General features: G+C 37.7%; 1 protein-coding gene and 1 long non-coding RNA gene across 3 annotated transcripts in view; one reads left to right on the forward strand and one right to left on the reverse strand.

Moving 5' to 3' along the window:
• The window catches only part of TMEM117 (transmembrane protein 117), a 393,255-nt gene that overhangs the window by 5,440 nt on the left and 381,496 nt on the right, over positions 1 to 6,319 (forward strand). The gene's annotated exons all lie outside the window — the stretch shown is intronic.
• Positions 2,932 to 6,319, reverse strand: part of LOC111744740 — a 14,885-nt gene continuing 11,497 nt past the window's right edge. Inside the window, exons 2-3 of the long non-coding RNA XR_002782311.1 lie at positions 5,536 to 5,622; positions 2,932 to 3,144 (exon numbers count right to left, since the gene is read on the reverse strand). This is a non-coding gene — a long non-coding RNA (uncharacterized LOC111744740). The remainder of the gene's footprint in view (positions 3,145 to 5,535; positions 5,623 to 6,319) is intronic.

Below are 6,319 nucleotides of genomic sequence, written 5' to 3' on the forward strand. Positions count from 1 at the left end.
AGAGAGCCTCTTTTGGTTGCAGTTTTCTTTTTGACATGGTTTGAGGGTAGGCCAGTCAGAATGAGTTGACAGGTATAACATATGAAAACGATTCTGAACCTCTCTTTATCTTAACACATTGTTTTTTTCAAAACATATATATTTGTGTATATATTTATATAAAATTTTCATTAATATATGGTTTCCTAGCCATACCATAAGCCTTATGAGGGCAGAGATTATATTGTATTGCTTATCATTTAATCTCCGGTACTTAAATAATGCCAGAAACATAGTAGTATTTGATACATTTGAATGAAGAAATAATGTTTCTTTGTCTTTTACACGTTTTATTTGCCAGTGTTAATATTGCCTTTTTATAGTAAGCTTTAGAAGGGTATTTATTTGTTCATTCATAGAATGTGAGACGTGGTCTCAGCTCTTAAGGAATTTAAAATCTGGTTAAAGAGACAAGATACATATGCATGAAAAATTAATTACTCTGATAATACAAAGAAGTACATATCAAGCATCAAATGAATAGTGCAGACTATGAGAGCTGTGGCAGTTCAAGAAGGGAGATCGTGGTGGGCCAGGAAGGCAAAAGAAAACTTTGCTGCCAATGTGAGATCTAAGCTGAGTCTGAAGCATGAGTGGGATTCAAATAATCAGATATGATGCAAAGAATTCATTACAAATTTTTGGCCATGGCATAGATGGTGTGAGCAAAAGAGATGAGAGCAACTTAACTATTTTTGGAGTGTGGAAACACTGAGGAGATCATGCTCATTTTGACTGGAGTGAAAGGTTTGTGTTAGGGAAGAGCAGAAGGTGTGGTAGAAAGGTAGGCTGAGTCTAAATTCTTTGGTCTTTTAATGCCAGTCTCATACTTTGGATTTTATCTTTTCCATTATGATAATTGAATCAAGGAAAGTATTTGAACAAGATGGGAGATGATGACAAGATTAATCTGGAATCAGAATCTAGAGGAAATTGGAGAGAGATTAGTGGAGTAGAAAGGAAGTAGGACAGTAGTTTTGGAGCCTCTTTCAGTCATTCAAGCTTGATATTGTTTGGGCCAGTCTGGAATACAGATGGGACAGTGGGCAGCAGGATGGCGAGATGTGGAACCTTGTGAAGCATCAACAACTAACGGGATATGAGGAGATGAGGAGATGGGTGAAATTATGGGTAAATAGGAAAATTGGGCTGGGTGACTAAGGGAATGATTATCTCATTTAAAAAAGGAGAGAATCATTAGGAGAATCTAGTTAGGATAATGAGTTCAGTAAATGATGGGTTCAGGTAATCAGAATGTAGGTGATGGCCCATTTACCTTGAATAGTGCTCAGAACAGTACGGTGTGGGTTTACGAAACTTAATTCAGGCCCACCATGTTTTATCCAAACCTTGAGACTAGATGTATTTCAGAATTTAGTGCATGTGCCTATATTTAGTAGCTCACCCTATGGGACTGAGGAACTACTCCATCATCAAACACGTGAATGTATCTGTAGCTGAATATATATATGTATTCACATGATGTGGTATCAATCAAAACTAGAAACAGCCTCAGATCAGTTCAGGTTAGGTTTTGCTGCTAAATAAATTCAGGTTTGGTCTGGTCTTTCCAAAAAATTAGTTACAAGGATCAGAGTCATTTGGATTTCAGAATTACAGAAACTAGATACTGGACCTACGCTTAACTATAAGCAACATTTAATATATGTGTTTGGTTCCCTCCAAATATCCAGCTGCCTAGAAATCATGATTCTTTTTTAGAAGCCTGTCTTAAAAAAAAATAGCTTGACTGATAACTAGGTGTCTGTAAAAGAATACATGTTGAAAGTATATTTTCTTATGTTTATATTATGCAAAATATTAAGAGTTTGCTATTTTTTGTTTACCTATGTTTTAGTTTTAAACAGGAAGTTCTGAATAAAGCATTCTCAATACATCCAGAAATTTGAGAAAACAAATTCTAGGAATTTTTTTCTTTTGATTTATTTTAACAAAAGGCTATTTCCCATAAAAGGCCAAGTAACTCAGCAATGTTTTGTCATTTAATGAATTTAATAAAGCTAAATGCTTTTTATTTCCTATTGTCTTAGCTTATATCTAGTTTGAATATTTTTCTTTGTGTTTGAGCTATACATATGACTTTATCATTTTAAGATAGAAAAGATTTAGACATTCTGGAAATTGAGGGCAAGCTAGTCATGGTGATATAAGATATTAAAGCATGAAAAAAACAGATTTAATCATATATTTAGAAAGGAAAACCATTATTTTAATGCAATGATGTGAGTATGATTTTACCTCTTTTGTGTTAATTTGAGATCTGAATAGCTGAATAGTATAAATGACCCTCAAATTTATTCTGATAGTTGATAGTAAATTAAAAAAATGTATATTAACACTACTCAGGGCGATTGCCAACAATTGATTATTGTGAAAAGTGTACTATCAAGGCGATAAGGACTTTTATTTTGGAAAAATTACTTGGAATAAATGCTGTACATAGAGCCAATTCCTACTTAGATAGAATATCTATAGTTTTAAGCTTTGTCCTCACAAAATACAATATATATTTGATACTCATGATAGATATTATTTAAATGTTTACCACCATCTTCTTTCTTAACCAAGGTATACTGACTGCCGGAATCTTCATTTTTCTCAATACTTCAATTGTCAACATGTAATTCCTTTTTGTAGAGGAAAATAATTTGTGTCAGAAGTGACCACAGAATTCAAGTGAGAGAAAAATGTTATTCTCATGCTTGGAGTGGCCTTTAACATAAAGAAAAAAATCAAGGTTTTTGATCACGAAAGGTTAGACGAAAGCTAGGTAAACTAGGAAATTATTGACATTTAGATTAAAATAGTCACCAAGGAACACCTGTCTTCATAGATAAATTTGATGTCTAAGTTATTGAACTTGGTCGCCCTTTACAAAAACTTGTCCAATTACTTTAATGGTCTCTCTCATAGAACAGGAAAGGAAGGCGAGGGTGGAAATCCCAAGTACACAGCTGTTCCTCCCACACCTGCTGATTAGTTGCCTTCATTAGTTTGCAGTACAGTAAGTTGTGCATCCATTAGCAGTACAGGGCAGTCAGCTGCAGCTTTCAATGTGATAGGATCATCTGGTTGCTCTAGTTCCTGCAGGACAGAGGATACAGACACGGTGAGAGGATGCCTCAAGGACTTATTAATAAAACTGACTCAGGTTAGAGCATTGTAATTAAACAATTATTAACCACGTGCCTTTCTAGCTACTTTTCACTGTACTTGATAGAGATGAGTCATTCAGGGACCAAGGCACACTTTCTTTACCAGGTCCGATTATTGCCTCTACTCCTCATTTCCCACCTTTGGGAAGTAATGGTAGGAATTTCTTCTGAAAGCCACTATCAAATGGAATTGCAGCAGGCAGACCCAGCATCTGGTGCTGAGAGAAACCACTTTACTGATGAGTGGAATGTAACTGGCCAGGGTGGAATTCGACAACTGGTTAAACAATACGGAGTAAAATTGAAAGTGAAGAGTGCTTGATCACTTGATTCTTTAAAACCACATTGATAGATATTCTGTTTGTTTTTCAAATAATGAGGTAAATAGTCCTTGGTGGAAGAAGAGTGTGATTTGAGAAGACACTGACAAATAAAAGTTTTCCCTGGTTTGTTTTCTATCATTAATTCCTACAACTAGAATCATTTCTTAAAAATATATTCACTAGATTATTGTGCTACTTGGAGGTGTGATGAACGAGCAAGGATGTTAACAGTTGGCATCATTGTGAGGTTTAGGTCCAAAGGGTAAGTGTTGGTAGGTGGGAGGATGTAGGAGACTATTCTGATTTAGTAGCTGTGTTTCTGTGCCAGATTTTGGGTAGAAGGGGGAAGAATATTAGAAGACCCAGGGGTCCACAGGACATCAGGCTGGAATAAGGGGTACACAGCCTTTCCAAAAACAAACCTTAGTTGCTTTCCAGTGGTGGCTGTGAAAGTGTCTATTTGATTTTGGTATTGATGATAGTCAAAACAGTTCTGTTGTTTTTGATTTGCATTTTTATCATGCCAGCGACCCATACTTATTGTCAATGGATAAACAGAAACGTACAGGAGTGACTTGCCTGGCTCCAAGGTCACAACAATAGCCAGCAGTAAAATTAGAACATAAACCGAATCCTCCTGATTTCCAGACAGGTGCCTTTTCAGGTGTCCCAGATGGTGCGTTGGCAGCCAACAAACCTGTCTGCCTTGTTTGCCCTCAGGGCTGGGTTGTGCTGGGCCACTCCCTGCAGCTTTGCTCCACTTTGTGTTCAGGGATAGTTTCTGGCAACACCTCCTGCCTGACCAGCCTTCTCTTTTGGGTAAGAAAAGTTATTTAGTTGACCCCACTAGAGACTGTATGGCTCCAGAACAAAGCTTGTCTTCGTGGCTGACCCAGAAGCTCCCCACACAGTGCTTCCTGCCCTGGCAGCCATCAGTAACCTTAAATTCTGTGCTGGGCTTTACTTTTTCTCTTGATTCAAGAGGAATGTGATTACATATCAAGATTTCCCTAGGCTGGTCCATGCTTGTTATACTACTTGTGTGTCCTTGAGGACATGCCCACAGACATGGATAGACCAGCTAAGAGAAGACAAGCAACTGCACACATAATCTCAAGAGGGCAAGTTTGAACTTACCTTCCAGCTACCTAGGGAAGTTAATGTTTATACTGTAAATTTTTAAACTTCATATTTTCTTGCCTCAACATTCCTGCAGACAGGCTGTGAGCACCCTGCCCTGCCCAGTTGACCAGTTTTACCAGAATGATAATGCTTCCCTTCCTTGCCCTCTTCCCACTGTGACCTAGTGACATTCAAACACACCAATGAAATCTCTTTGTACCTTTTGATTATATATGCCTGATCTCCCCAAAAAGCACTTGCTCATGGGTCCTTACTCTCTGGGCTCCCCACCTGCTTGGCTAAGCCTGCTCTTTTGGTCCTTAATGCCCCCTCCCCCCAACATGGCCCTTTCGTGGTACGCAGTGACTCTGTCTTTCTAGGACTTGTGAGTACAATTACTGTTGTTTTCTTCCTGTGTCTTCTCTTGTGACCACATGAAACTGACCATCTCATGAAAGAATATAAAGCAATGTTTTCTGTTCTTCCCAATTTATTCCTATTTGAACTATACCATTTTTCAGCATCATCACTGACAAACATATCAAGTACCTATCATTTGCAAAGAACAGCGTTAGGTACCATGAGACTCTCTTTCAGGAGGTTGCAGTGAGCTAAGGAGATTAGACACTGACATATGAAAATACAGCTCTAAAATAACTGCATTGCCAGCATATGATAATTGCCATGTAAAAGGAATGGACAGTCTCTTCTGAAGAGACAAGAAGTCATTCCCAACAGAAATGGTTAAATAAGGCTTCTCAGTACAAGTAGGAGTTCATAAGAACCCTAGCATCTCAGGAAGCATGGATTTGGTGAGAGCTTCCTTGTTACACTTTCAGCCTGTCTCCGAGTACCTCTAATAATAGCAAACTCACCATCTCCTAGGAAGTCTGTGTCCATTCACAGTTTCTATAGTTTCTTGGGTCTGATTCTGAGCTTTGCCTTACACTTCCAGTAGAATTCTGTTGGAAGGAGAAGGAGGGCATTTCAAGCTGGACAAATGGCAAGCACAACGTTTTGGGGAAGGAAAGGACAAATGGTTTTGGGATAGAGTATAAATAGAGCAGTTTTCCTGCATCTGCAGATTTGGGTTTAGTGGAGGCAGGAAAGGAAAGCTGCAAGGCAAATTGTGGAGGGTCTTGAATTTTAGGTTCAGGAGCTTAAAATTTATTCTGAAAACAATAGGAAGCCATGGAGTAAGTCCCTCCCTTTAAAATTTTCAAGTACAAAAATAGTACAAGCTTGTTGTTAAAAAAAAAAAATAACCCAAATATGGGAAATTAAAGAAGAAAATTAAAAGTTTTTGATCAGAAGGATGACGAAATCAAAATAGGAATGTGAATGCAGGATGCCTGGCCTTGAGGCAAGGAGGTGTGTTGCAGTTGACCTCTAGTGATGAAGGCTCTGTTTAGAAGTGACAATGAGGATGGACTGGAGGGAAGCAAGGGTGTGAAGGAAGACCTGATAGCTTAAGCACACTGTTCTTTTATTAAAAACAATGTCTTCACTTTAAGAACTTCTGTTCTCTGAGTCCATTCTTATCATTTACTGAACATAAGGCATAGCAATCTGTTTCTAAAATTGGAAACTTATTAACATTAGATCATCTTTTCTAAGTTTGCTAAAAGAAATGAATGTTTTATTCTGGTTATTTGTAAC

Source organism: Pteropus vampyrus, unplaced genomic scaffold (assembly GCF_000151845.1).
Source record: "Pteropus vampyrus isolate Shadow unplaced genomic scaffold, Pvam_2.0 Scaffold140, whole genome shotgun sequence".
Lineage (NCBI taxonomy): Eukaryota > Metazoa > Chordata > Mammalia > Chiroptera > Pteropodidae > Pteropus > Pteropus vampyrus.